The 14,267-nt window shown below is 47.5% G+C and overlaps 1 non-coding gene across 1 annotated transcript; it reads left to right on the top strand.

The window, feature by feature from the left end:
* The first annotated feature begins 5,633 nt into the window (after positions 1 to 5,633).
* On the top strand, positions 5,634 to 5,736 carry LOC139358999 (U6 spliceosomal RNA). The gene has a single exon (XR_011614502.1). It is a non-coding gene; the product is annotated as a U6 spliceosomal RNA (small nuclear RNA).
* Positions 5,737 to 14,267: the final 8,531 nt, after the last annotated feature.

The raw sequence follows: 14,267 nt of genomic DNA, 5'->3' as shown, positions 1-14,267 counted from the left end.
CCTTGCGCCACACGCGCTCTCCTCTAGACTCAGAAACGCCAACACAGACACACAGCCCGAAATGCAGACATGCACACACAAAGCCAGCAGAACCCCAGAAACACAGAGACAGCACACACACTGCAACACACACCCACACAGCACTGGGCCCAGAGGAACACAGCCACTCACCTGCCAACACACGCACACGACACTCCACTAGACCGAAACACTCACCCTCCAACACACACATACAATCCACTGCTCACAGAGATAGACGCGCTGCAACACACACACAGCCAGCCCACACTACTATGGAGGACACTTACCCCACAACACGCACATAACAATGGAAAAAAAGACTGACTCTGCAACATACAACATGTATCACCAGACACAGAAACACTGAGACAGAGACTCGTTGCAGCACACACACCATAGGCCACAAAGAAACCACGAGAGAGACAACCCTGCAACATACACACTTCACCAAAGTCAGAAGCGTATATATCTCATACAAAATACACACTCATCCTGCACACATACATCTTCCACCAGATACACAGAAACATGACAGAAATACATTAAACACACTCGCCAAACACACCACCTGCAGCACATAGCTCACCACCAGACAGAAATGCAGATAGGCCGGGGGCAGTGGCTCACGCCTGTCGTCCCAGCACTTTGGGAGGCCGAGGCAGGCAGATCACTTGAGGTCAGGAGTTTGAGACCAGCCTGGCCAACATGGTGAGACCCTGTCTCTACTAAAAATACAAAAAATTAGCCAGGCGTGGTGGCGCACACCTGTAATCTCAGCTACTTGGGAGGCTGAGGTGGGAGAATTGCTTGAATCCAGGAGGCAGAGTTTTCAGTGAGTGGAGATCACATCACTGCGCTCTAGCCTGGGCGACAGACTGAGACTCCGTCTCAAAAAAAAAAAAAAAAAAAAAGAAAATGTAGACACAGACATGCACCCTGCACCCACCACACCACACTCACAGAACACACCTCATCCTGCAAAACACACACACACACACACACACACACCCTTTGACACACAGAAACTCCAAGAGACCCTCACTCTGCAACCATAGACACCTTCTGCCAGACACATAGAAACAGCAACTTACACAACCTGCAACACGCACATGTGCTGCCAGAGCCGACTAAATACTAAGACACACATGTCAGCCGACACACAGAAGTGTACCCATCCTACGGACAGACGGCATACACAGCATCCACGCCCTACTAGGCATGGAGGCGGGCACCCACCCTAAAATGCACTCACTGCGCTAGAAACAGATCATGAGGCCTGGCGTGGTGGCTCACGCCTGTCATCCCCACACTCTGGAAAGCCAAGGCAGGAGGCGCACTTGAGTACAGGAGTTCGGCTCGTATCTGTGGTCTTTCACCCTGCAAATACACACACAAACATGCCACCAGGCACACAGAAACACCAAGACACAATGGGAACACACACTGGGAACATGCAAACTCCTCCACACACCAGAACACGGAGGCTGCTTGCAGTACTGAAATTCATCTCAGCCCTGGGCTCCGGGGAAATGGTGCTGCTGAGAAATTGCCCCTTCCTTTGTGTTCTGAGAAATAGTGAGCCCAGAAGAAGCACTTTGCTCTTGTCCATTCCAAGACCCCGCCTCCAGCCTTCAGCATGAGTCTCTTATTTATCAGGTTGCTCCTTCCTCATCAGTGAATTTTCTTCCCATAGCAGTAGCCTGAATAAAGTCATCTCCTTATGTGTCTGGTACATTCCCCCAACAGTCGTTGTGCCTTGATGTGGCACGGGTTGGACTTACCTTTCCGTCCCCAATGACTGCAACCAGGTGGTGAGCCCTCTCTGAGACCCACAAGCCGCCCCTGACTGGCAATCAGGGTGGGGGACCTTCAGTGAGTGTGACCCCTGGTCGTGTGCTCCCGGCTTTTGTCCGTTGGTAGCATAGTGACAATTTTATTTTGATTCTTTCAGTTTCATGGTCTGACCATTTGGTGATCTTTTTAAACAGATTGGTGGTTTATAGACATCTTGTCTCTGTTGGGTGAGAGAGGACAGTGTGTGGTTTGAGAGTCTTTTCTGTTTGTTCATTTGTTTAGTTTAGTTAAAAATTTTGGGTGAGATTGGTGGCTCACACCTATAATCCCAGTGCTTTGGGAGGTGGAAGTGGGAGGATCACTTGAGGATAGGAGTTCAAAACCAGCGACCCCCATCTCTAATAAATAAATAAATAAATAAATAATTTAGCCACGCATGGTGGTGGTGTGCACCTGCAGTCCCAGCTACTCCGGAGGTTGAGGTGGGAGGATCCCTCAATCCCAGGAGTTTGAGGCGCACCACTGTACTCCAGCCTGGGCAACAGAGTGAGAACCTGTCTCTAAAAACTCCAAGAATTTGTCCCCAGTGGGAAGATGGTTTGGAGATGTGGTCAGCCACATACATGGATGGAGTTGTGTTGTCATGAATGCTTCATTTAGGTGGATTGGCTGTCATACGCACAGGTAAGCGACACACCCAACAGTTAGTATGCTTGAAAATAGGCCTGTAGCTGGGCGCGGTGGCTCCCACCTGTAATCCCAGCACTTTGGGAGGCCGAGACGGGTGGATCACAAGGTCAGGAGATCGAGACCATCCTGGCTAACACGGTGAAACTCCATCTCTACTAAACATACAAACAAAAAAATAGCCGGGTGAGGTGGCGGGCGCCTGTAGTCCCAGTTACTCAGGAGGCTGAGGCAGGAGAATGGCATGAACCCAGGAGGCGGAGCTTGCAGTGAGCCGAGATTGAGCCACTGCATTCCAGCCTGGGTGGCGAGACTCCACCTAAAAAAAAAAAAAAAAAAAGAAAATAGGCCTGTTCCTTGGGTGGAGCTAACATGCAGATGATTGGCAAAGCCTCCTGAGAAGCAGTGGGGTCAGGGCTGGGGTTAGGAGGGCAGAGGTCAGGGCTAGGGTTAGGAGGGCAGCCTACAAGAGTTGAAAACCACCTAGTGAATCTATGGTGGTTGGGCTGCTAGGGAGGAAAAGGAGGAGTGGGAAGGTGGGAGAAAGGCCTTTGACAGGGTTACAGTTGGAAGCAGGGTGTGGAGGAGTCGACCTGGGGCCAGCTCAGTTGTGTGGACGGTGGTCAGGTGTCATCCATCTTCGGGTGAGGTCATGGTCTGGATGAGTCCAGCTGCAGGGCTGAGGTCACTCACCTGGTAAAGAAGCTGGTTGGGGTGAGCTCCTGGGCCTCCCTGAGTTTGCAGTGACCTTCGCCCAATAATGGACCTCGAGACATCTATGAGGGAGTCCTAGAACCACAGGACTGTGGTTGGACAGAGCTAGTGAAGAAGCCATTGTCCTGGCATCACACTGGGGATACAGTGATTCCAAAGCTGCCTGCTGCATACACCCCACAGGAGGTATTCCAGCGGGGCTTCCTATTAATAGTCTGACATGCATTGTGAGGGGCAAAATGTGCACACGTGACACTCATTGGAGAGCCTCAGCAGTGGGCATTCCATTTACACTGCTGCTTCCCGTGTGTGTGTCGGGGGGCCTCCCTTATGAGTTTATTTTTTTCTGAAATAAAAAACAAATTGTTTAAATTACTTATTTGGCCGGGCGCAGTGGCTCACGCCTGTAATCCCAGCACTTTGGGAGGCCGAGGAGGGGGGATCACTTGAGGCTGTGAGTTCAAGACCAGCCTGGCCAACATGGTGAAACCCCGTCTCTACCAATAATACAAAAATAATACAAAAAGGCGTGGTGGCGCCTGCCTGTAATCCCAGCTACTCACTGCAACCTCCGCCTCCCGGGGTCCAGCGATCCTCGTCCCTCAGCCTCCTGGTATTTGCTGGTTTTAGAGGCGAAGTCTCGGCAGGTCAACCTGGCTGGAGCGCAGAGGCTATTCCTAGGCGCGGTGCCACTACCGACGCGCTCCGTTTTCCACCGGGGCTGCCTCCCTATTCCCTAGGCGGCCTGGTGGCAGAGGCCACCATACCGATGCCGGCCTCAGTGCGGACCTGGATCGGCACAGCGCACTACAGCACAGAACTCCCCGTCACGCGATTATCCTGCCTCATCCTCCTGAGCAGCTGGAACCTCAGGCACGCGCGGCGCCGGCCCCTGGAGCTCAGAACCGCCGTTAGGACTGCATCCGGCACCAGGCAGCCAGCGGCGAGGGGGACATGGGATCGTGCTGCCATCTGGTGGCTGGATGGGTAGCTGCTGCTTTTTTTTTTTTTTCTTTTTGAGGCACGGCCTCGCTCTGTGGCCCAGGCTGGACGCAGTCACTCAACAACCGCTCACTGCAGCCTCCATCCCCCACTCCCCCCCGCCCCGGCCCAATACATCCTCCCATCTCAGCCTCCCAAAGTGCTGAGATTACAGGTGTGAGCCACCGCACCGGGCCGGTACCACTTTTTTTTTTTTTTCTTTTGAGACGGAGTATCACCCTATCGCCCAGGCTGGAGTTTAGTGGCTCTATCTCGGTTTACCGCAACCTCTGCCTCCCGGAATCAAGCGAGTCTCCCGCCTTAGCCTCCTGAGTAGCTGGGATTACTGGCGCACGCCATCACGCCCGATTAATTTTTGTATTTTTAGTAGAGATGGAGTTTCACCATGTTGGCCAGGCTGGTCTCGAACTCCTGACTTCAAGTGATCTGACCACCTCCGCCCACCAAAGTGCTGGGATTACAGGCACGAGCCACCGCGCCCGGCGGTAGCATCTCTGAAGAGCTTAAACAAGTGTGGGTAACAGTCTGGGGGAACTTCCGCGCAGTTCTGATTGTGCAGCCCAGTCGGGCCTGCTACAGGGATTTGGTGTCCCAGGCCCAGATTATCCCCCAAAGTAGGCATAGCCAGGTGAGGAAAGCCAGAAGTCAGCGACAAATACTGTGCAGTTCCACGTATGTGGAGTATCTAGAGGAGTCAAATTTGTAGAGAGAGGCAGGGCCTGGTGACTAACGTCTGTTATCCCAGGACTTTGGGAGGCTAAGGTGAGTGGATCACTCCTGAGGTCAGGAGTTCGAGACCAGCTTGGCCAACATGCTACTAAAAATACAAAAATACAAAAAATACAAAATTTACTAAAGATACAAAAATTAGCCAGACGTGGTCGTGCGTGCCTGTAATCCCAGCTACTTGTGAGGCTGAGGAAGGAGAATCACTTGGACCCAGGAGACAGAGGTTGCAGTGAACCGAGACTGCACCACTGCCTTGGCACTGCACTCCAGCCTGGGTGGCTAGCAAAACTTTATCTCAAAGAAAACAAATGAACAACAACAACAACAACAACAACAAATTAGCAGGGCATGGTGGTATGCGCCTGTAGTCCCAGCTTCTCGGGAGGCTGAGGCAGGAGAATCACTTGAACCCGGGAGGCAGAGGTTGCAGTGAGCTGAGATTGCACCACTGCACTCCAGCTTGGGCGACAGAGCTGGACTCCATCTCAAAAAAAGAAAAAAGAAAAAAGACAAAAAAATTCGTAGAAACAGAAGGTGGAACCGTGGTTACCAGGGGCTGGGAGGGGTGGGAATTAGTGTTTAATGGGTGCAGAGTTTCAGTTTCAGATGATGAAAAGATTCTAGAAATAGATGGCTGTGAATGTACTTAGTGTCACTAAACTGTACACTGAAAAATGATTAAATTAGTGCTCGCTTTGGCAACACATATACTAAAATCAGAATGATAGAAGATTCGCATTGCCCCTGCCCGAGGACGACACGCGAATTTGTGAAGCGTTCCATGATTTTATTTTATTTTATTTTATTTTATTTTATTTTTTGAGACGGAGTCTCGCTCTGTCGCCCAGGTTGGAGTGCAGTGGCGCCATCTCGGCTCACTGCAAGCTCTGTCTCCTGGGTTCACACCATTCTCCTGCCTCAGCCTCCCGAGTAGCTGGGACTACAGGCGCCCGCCACCAAACCCGGCTAATTTTTTGTATTTTTAGTAGAGATGGGGTTTCACGGTGGTCTCGATCTCCTGACCTTGCGATCCGCCCACCTCGACCTCCCAAAGTGATGAGATTACAGGTGTGAGCCACCATGCCCGACCAAAGCATTCCATATTTTTAAACAGAGATATAGACCAATGGAACAGAACAGGAGCCTCAGAAATAACACCACACATCTACAACCATCTGATCTTTGACACACCTGACAAAAACAAGAAATGGAAAAAGGATTCCTTATTTAATAATGCTGCTGGGAAAACTGGCTAGCCACATGCAGAAAACAGAAACTGGACCCCTTTCTTATACCTTATACAAAAATTAACTCAAAATAGATTAAAGACTTAAATGTAAAACCCAAAAACCATAAAAACCCTAGAAGAAAACTTAGTTAATACCATTCAGGATATCGGCATGGGCAAAGACTTCATGACAAAACGCCAAAAGCAATGGCAACAAAAGCCAGAATTGACACATAGAATGTAATCAAACTAAAGAGCTTCTGCACAGCAAACAAAACTATCCTCAGAGTGAACAGGCAACCTACAGAATGGGAGAAAACTTTTGCAAGCTACCCATCTGACAAAGGGCTCATATCCAGAATCTAGAAGGAACTTAAATAAATTTACAGGAAAAAAACAACCCCATCAAAAAGTGGGTAAAGGATATGAACAGACACTTCTCAAAAGAAGACATTTATGTGGCCAACAAACATATGAAAAAAAGCTCATCATCACTGGTCATTAGAGAAATGCAAATCAAAACCACAATGAGATACCATCTCATGCCAGTTAGAATGGCGATTATTAGGGTCCGGGTGCGGTGGCTCATGACTGTAATCCCAGCACTTTGGGAGGCCGAGGCGAGTGGATCATGAGGTCAGAAGACCGAGACCATCCTGGTTAACACGGTGAAACCCCATCTCTACTAAAAATACAAAAAATTAGCTGGGCATGTGGCAGGCGCCTGTAGTCCCAGCTACTCGGGAGGCTGAGGCAGGAGAATGGCGTGAACCTGGGAGGCAGAGCTTGCAGTGAGCCGAGATCGCGCCACTGCACTCCAGCCTGGGTGACAGAGCAAGACTCCGTCTCAAAAAACAAAAAAAACAAAAAAAAAACAAAAAACAAAACAAAACAAAAACAGAATGGCGATTATTAAAAAGTCAGAAAACAACATGCTGGCGAGGCTGTGGAGAAATAGGAACACTTTGACACTGTTGGTGGGAGTATAAATTAGTTCAGCCATTGTGGAAGACATTGTGGCGATTCCTTAAGGATCTAGAACCAGAAATACCATTTGACCCAGCAGTCCCATTACTGGGTATATACCCAAAGCATTATAAATCCTTCTACTATAAAGACACATGCACACGTATGTTGATTGCAGCACTATTTACAATAGCAAAGACTTGGAACCAACCAACCCAAATGTCCATCAATGATAGACTGGATAAAGAAAATGTGGCATATATACAACATGGAATACTAAGCAGCCATAAAAAAGAATGAGCTCATGTCTTTTGCAGAGACGTGGATGAAGCTGGAAGCCATCATTTTCAGCAAACTAACACAGGAACAGAAAACCAAACACTGCATGTTCTCACTCATAAGTGGGAGGTGAACAAGAGAACACATGGACACAGGGAGGGGAAGATCACACACTGGGGCCTGGCTAGGGGTGGGGGGCAAGGGGAGGGACAGCATTAGGAGAAATGCCTAAGGCATGCAGGGCCTAAAACCTAGATGACGGGTTGATAGGTGCAGCAAACCATTATGGCATGTGTATACCTGTGTAAGAAACCTGCACGTTCTGCACATGAATCTCAGAACTTAAAGTAAAATTTTAAAAAATAAATAAAATTAAAATTTAAAAAATTATTAAAATAGGCTGGGCATGGTGGCTTAAGCCTGTAATCCTAATTACTCAGGAGGCCGAGGTGGGAGGATCCCTTGAGCCCAGGAGGTTGAGGCTGCGGTGATCTGCGAGGGCACCACTGTACTCCAGCCTGGGTGACAGAGTGAGATCATGTCCCAAAAAAAAAAAAAAGAAAAAAGAAAAAACAAAAAGGTTAAATTGGTAAATTTTGTTATATATTTTACCACAATAAATAGAATGGAAGTAGAGGCTGAGAGGCTGTTGAATTAGGTACTGTGGAACACTTCAAGGAAGCAAAAATAGCAAATATTGGACAGCAAAAGACTGAATGGGCTCCATCCTTTCAGCCTGCTGGGGCTGGGGCCTCCACGGTCCCCTGGGTTAAGGTTTCAGCATCCACCGTGAGATGCCATTTGTTCTTTTCCATTGGAAGAACATGTCAAATCGGGCTGTTAAACGGAGAAACAGAGGGGATAGTCACCCCTTCTCTCAATCCTTGAAGTCCCTGTTTTAATGTATTTTGGGTCATATTAACAATTTTAATGGCTTGGGCAGGTCTTCAGGGTCTCGTCTGCCAAGACCAACAGTAAGGGACAAAGTGTGGGTTTTATTCCAATTGGAGCATCCATCCCAGTGATGGAAATTCAAGAGCAGAAAGAACTGAGACCACTGGAATATTCTGCAAAGCTATTACACCAGTGATCAGAGTGAGGCGGACTTGTTTGACTTCAATCTTATGCCCCAGGGAACAGAGGGAGTTCATCCCTTACATTTAGTGGGGTCTTTGCGGAAACAGTGTCAATTAAGGCCATAAAAGTTTGCTTAGTGCGTGGGAACCAGTGGACATTTGTGAATGCAATTGTCCTCTGTAGTGGCGAGGGTCAAGGAGTGTGCTGTGTCCTTAGCAAGGCTGGAGTGGTCACGGATGCTCCATTTTGGGGGATGTGATGTGGGCTCACATCTTGAGGATTTGGGTTTGGATTCTCCGTATAACTTATTTTAGAAGCGCCTGGACCTCTTTGGGGGTCTTACCGTAAATCTGATTATCGGGGAAGCCCAGGTTGCAAAGTTACCAATCCCAGGGCTGTGTGTGGGGTGGCCGTGGAAGTTCTGAAACGGGGGCCCTTTCCTTATCAGTAGGGTTTGGTGCTTTGGGATGAGAAGACAGAGTCCTGGAATCAATCATTCCAGGCCATCGAGGGCCTCTGTAGGAGTAGTCACACGGGGCCGGGCATGGTGGTTCACACCTGTAATCCCAGCACTTTGGGAGGCCAAGGTGGCAGGATTACTTAAGGCGAGGAGTTCAAGACCAGTCTGGGCAACACAAGGAGACCCCATCTCTACAAAAACTAAAAGCAATTACCCAGGCATGGTGGAGTGTGTCTGTAGTCCCACTACTCAGGAAACCGAGGCAGGATCACTTGAGCCCACAAGTTCGAGGCTACAGTGAGCTGTGACTGCAGCACCACACTCCAGCCTGGGTGAGAGAGGGAGATCCTGTCTCTAAAAAAAAATAAAACAAAAGTGTAGTCACTTGACTAGTAAGGGGAGCTGTACAGCCTTCTAATTTGTAGGTCCTCCCCTGAAAAATAACTGCCAGATGCCTGTGTCAAAAGCCTTTCTCCTAGAACACCACGGGGTTGGGCCTCACTCCAGTTCTTCTGCCATACTTCTCCAACTCTTCCTTAAACTCTAATCCATGAATCCAGAGTAGGAGTTGGCAAGCTACAGCCTCCAGGCCAAATCTAGCTCACTGTGCATTTTCTTTTCTTTTCTTTTTTCTTTCTTTTATTTTCTTCCTTTCTTTTCCTCCCTCCTCCCTTTCCCCTTCCCTTCCCCTTTCCTATCCTTTCCTTTCCTTTTTGACAGGGTCTCACCCTGTTGCCCAGGCTGGAGTGCAGTGGTGCACTAAACCTCGACAGATCGCTTTAATGATTGGCATCAGTAGTAAAGGGTCTGTCTGCGGCAGGAGGGGGCTTTTGGGTTTTTGCTTTTGGGTCGCTTGGTTTTTAATTTTTTTTCTTCTCCTTTTTCTGTGAAGCTTAAGGGCCACCGTAGCTGAAAGCCTTGCCGCTGAATGCCGAAACGTAACCTTCCCTGGCTGCTGTATAGATAACATGCGTAAGCCACCATGGTCACAGCTTCTTCGGTCGTTTTTCAGGAACTTAGACCAGCTCCTGTCCAGTTCAAACTGGTTGAGACCACTAACCCTTCAACTGGGCCTGCGCAAGTGCCCAAAACGTGGCCTTTTGACATTGGAGGGCCAAAAACTCTGCCTTCAGCTCATGCTAATGCTACCCTTTTCTGTACACGTGTCCTGTGAAATGCCATGAACTCCAGCCATGCTCACACAGAACGAAGCTGTCACTTATCTTCGGGGGACGTGGATTTGAGACATGTTGTCCCACCTCCCCGCTCAGTGCCCTTGCGAATAAATCTTTTCTCTTTTGCAAAACCGTGTCATAGTGGTTGATTTACTGCGCCAGCAGAAATGCACACGAACCTGGATGGCAACAAAAGGCTGGAGGTCATGCCCAAGTATGCTGTGGGGGTGGGCAGAGGACTACCATGCCCAGCCAATTTTTTTTTTTTTTTTTTTGGTAGAGACAGGGTTTCACCATGTGGGCCAGATGGTCTCTATCTCTTGACCTCGTGATCCGCCTGCCTCAGCCTCCCAAAGTGCTGGGATTACAGGCGTGAGCCACCACGCCCAGCCAGTATGTAGGCTTTTCATATTTGATTCTTCCACTTAGTATTATAATATGCACTAAAGGCTTTCCCGTGTCTTTTCATGGGTTGATAGCTTATTTCTTTTCAGCATTGAATAATACTCCATTGTCTGGATATACCAGAGTTCAGTTCAACAACTTGGTTTGTGAACTTCCAAGTTTCTTGGTTCCTTCCAAGCTTTGGCAGTTATGAATAAAGGTGCTATAAGCATCCATGTGCAGGTTTTTGTGTGGACATAAGTTTCCAACTCATTTGACTAAATACCAGGGAGTGTGATTGCTGGGTCACATGGTAAGAGTATGCTTAGTTTTATAATAAACTGCCAAACTGTCTTCCAAAGTGGCTGCACCACTTTATAATCCCATTGGCAATGAGTGCTGTTGTCAACGTTTTGAATTTTGGCCGTCCTAATATGCGTGTTGTGGAATCTCATTGTTTTAATTTGTAATTCCCTAAATGACATAAAACGTGAAGCATTTTTTCCATATGTTTATATCTGTTTATCTTTTTTGGTGAGGTATCTGTTCAGATATTTTGCCCACTTCTAAGTCAGGTTGTTCATTTCCTCCCTCCCTCCCTCCGTCCCTCCCTCTTTTTTCTTTTCTTTTTCTTCTTTTCTTTCTTTTCTTTTCTTTTCTTTTTTGAGACAGAGTCTCACTCTGTCACCCAGGCTGGAGTGCAGTGGCTCGATCTCAGCTCACTGCAACCTCTGCCTCCCCGGTTCAAGCGATTCTCCTGCCTCAGCCTGCTGAGTAGCTGGAATTACAGGCATGTGCCACCATGCCTGGCTAACTTTTTGTATTTTTAGTAGAGACGGGGTTTCACCGTGTTAGCCAGGATGGTCTCGATCTCCTGACCTCGTGATCGACCTGCCTCAGCCTCCCAAAGTACTGGGATTACAGGTGTGAGCCACTGCACCAGGCCTTTTTTTTTTTTTTTTTTTTTGAGATAAAGTTTCATTCTTGTCACCCAGGTTGGAGTGCAATGGCACGATCTTGGCTCGATGGAACCTCTGCCTCCTGGGTGCAGGCGATTCTCCTGCCTAAGCCTCCCAAGTAGCTGGGAATACAGGCGCGTGCCACCACACCTGATTAATTTTTGTATTTTTAGTAGAGACGGGGTTTCACCATGTTGGCCAGGATGGTCTTGAACTCCTAACCTCAGGTGATCCGTCCACCTTGGCCTCCCAAAATGTTGGGATTACAGGTATGAGCCACCGTGCCCAGTCATTCATGTTCTTATTGTTGAGTTTTAAGAGTCCTTTTTGGCCAGGCACGGTGGCTCACACCTGTAATCCCAGCACTTTGGGAGGCCGAGGCAGGCGGATCACAAGGTCAAGAGATCAAGACCATCGTGGCTAACAGGGCGAAACTCTGTCTCTACTAAAAACACAAAAAAATTATTCGGGCGTGGTGGCAGGTACCTGTAGTCCCAGCTACTTGGGAGGCTGAGGCAGGAGAATGGCATGAACCTGGGAGGTAGAGGTTGCAGTGAGCCGAGATCACGCCTCTGCATTCCAGCCTGGGTGACAGAGCGAGACTCCGTCTCAAAAAAAAAAAAAAAAAGTTCTTTTTAAGATAACAGTCCTGTATCAGACTGTCAGATACGTCTTTTTTCCACTTCATGAGAAGTACAAGTATCTTATAATAAAACAGTTCTAATTTCTCTCTCCTATCCCTTGAATCATTGCTGCATTTCACTTATACATAGCTGTAATGATTGAAAACATTGTTGCTGGCCGGGCGCGGTGGCTCAAGCCTGTAATCCCAGCACTTTGGGAGGCCGAGGCGGGTGGATCACGAGGTCAGGAGATCGAGACTATCCTGGCTAACATGGTGAAACCCCGTCTCTACTAAAAATACAAAAAACTAGCCGGGCGTGGTGGCGGGCGCCTGTAGTCTCAGCTACTTGGGAGGCTGAGGCGGGAGAAAGCGTGAACCCGGGAGGCGGAGCTTGCAGTGAGCCGAGATCACGCCACTGCACTCCAGCCTGGGAGACACAGCGAGACTCCGTCTCAAAAAAAAAAAAAAAAAAAAAAAAAAAAGAAAACATTGTTGCTATTATTATTTTGAACAATATGGTTCAAAATAAAGTTGTATATTAAGCCTTATTGTATAGATCAATTAAGAATAAGAAAAATATAAATTTTAAATTTTAGTTACACTTATTTTTTCTCTCCTGCGCTTCCATTCTTCATGTAGATTTGAATTTCTGATCTATATTTTCTTTTTATAGTATATCTTATATTAAATATAGATAACATATAAAAATATATATAACATTATATGTATTTTATTAAACATGTATATATACATATATAAATATATATAACATATGTATTTTATTAAACACGTATATATACATATATAAATATATATAACATACATGTATTTTATTAAATATTATATTATTTCTCTGAAGAACTTCTTTTAACATTTCTTGCAGGGCTGGTCTACTGACAACAAATTTCTTCAATTTTTTTTTTTTTTTTTTTTTGAGGCGGAGTCTCGCTCTGTCGCCCAGGCTGGAGTGCAGTGGCACGATCTCGGCTCACTGCAAGCTCCGCCTCCCGGGTTCCCGCCATTCTCCTGCCTCAGCCTCCCGAGTAGCTGGGACTACAGGCGCTGCCACCACGCCCGGCTAATTTTTTTGTATTTTTAGTGGAGACGGGGTTTCATTGTGTTAGCCAGGATGGTCTCGATCTCCTGACCTCGTGATCCGCCCGTCTCGGCCTCCCAAAGTGCTGGGATTACAGGCTTCAGCCACCGCGCCCGGCCAATTTCTTCAATTTTTATTTGTCTGAGAACATATTTATTGCGACTTCCTTTTTGAAGGATAATCTCATAGGGTTCAGAATTCTAGGTCGGTGGGTTTTTTCTCTCAAGACTGTAAATATTTCACTCCACTCTTTTTGTTTTGATGGTTTCTGTGAAGAAGTCTAATGCAAGTCTTATCTTTGCCTTTTCCTCCTTGGCTTCTTTCAAGATTTTTTTCTTCATCTTGATTTTTTTTTTTTTTAGTTTGAAAATATGCCTAGGTATAGGCTTTTTGGCATTTATCCTTCTTGGCGTTCTCTGAGCTTCCTGGATTTGTGGTTTCATGTCTTTCATACCTGAAATTAATTTTGGAAAATTCTCACTCATTGTTGCTTCAAATGGCATTTTATACTTTGCCTTTAAGTACAGCTTGTAATTTTTTTTTTTTTTTTTTTTTTTTTTTTTAGACGGAGTCTCGCTCTGTCGCCCAGGCTGGAGTGCAGTGGCCGGATCTCAGCTCACTGCAAGCTCCGCCTCCCGGGTTCACGCCATTCTCCTGCCTCAGCCTCCCAAGTAGCTGGGACTACAGGCGCCCGCCACCTCGCCCGGCTAGTTTTTTGTATTTTTTAGTAGAGACGGGGTTTCACCGTGTCAGCCAGGATGGTCTCGATCTCCTGACCTCGTGATCCGCCCGTCTCGGCCTCCCAAAGTGCTGGGATTACAGGCTTGAGCCACCGCGCCCGGCCCAGCTTGTAATTTTTAATTGAATGCCGAATATGTGGTGTCTTGTGGTGTGGTGATAAGGTGTGTGGGAGGACAAGGATACTACAGTCCTATGACGAGGTCTCTGTCTTTTAGGCACCCTGGGCTGTGACCTTCACAAGGATTTCCCAGTTTTTTTTCCACCTTAAGTGTGACAGGACAGTTAGAGAGGGCTGGAGTTGGGCATTTTCCTTTCCCCGGGTTGCTAGGC

The sequence above is a fragment of the Macaca nemestrina genome, chromosome 15, assembly GCF_043159975.1.
Source record: "Macaca nemestrina isolate mMacNem1 chromosome 15, mMacNem.hap1, whole genome shotgun sequence".
Taxonomy (NCBI): domain Eukaryota; kingdom Metazoa; phylum Chordata; class Mammalia; order Primates; family Cercopithecidae; genus Macaca; species Macaca nemestrina.
The sequence above is the reverse complement of the archived record's forward strand: the minus strand, read 5'-3'. Positions and strand labels throughout refer to the sequence as shown.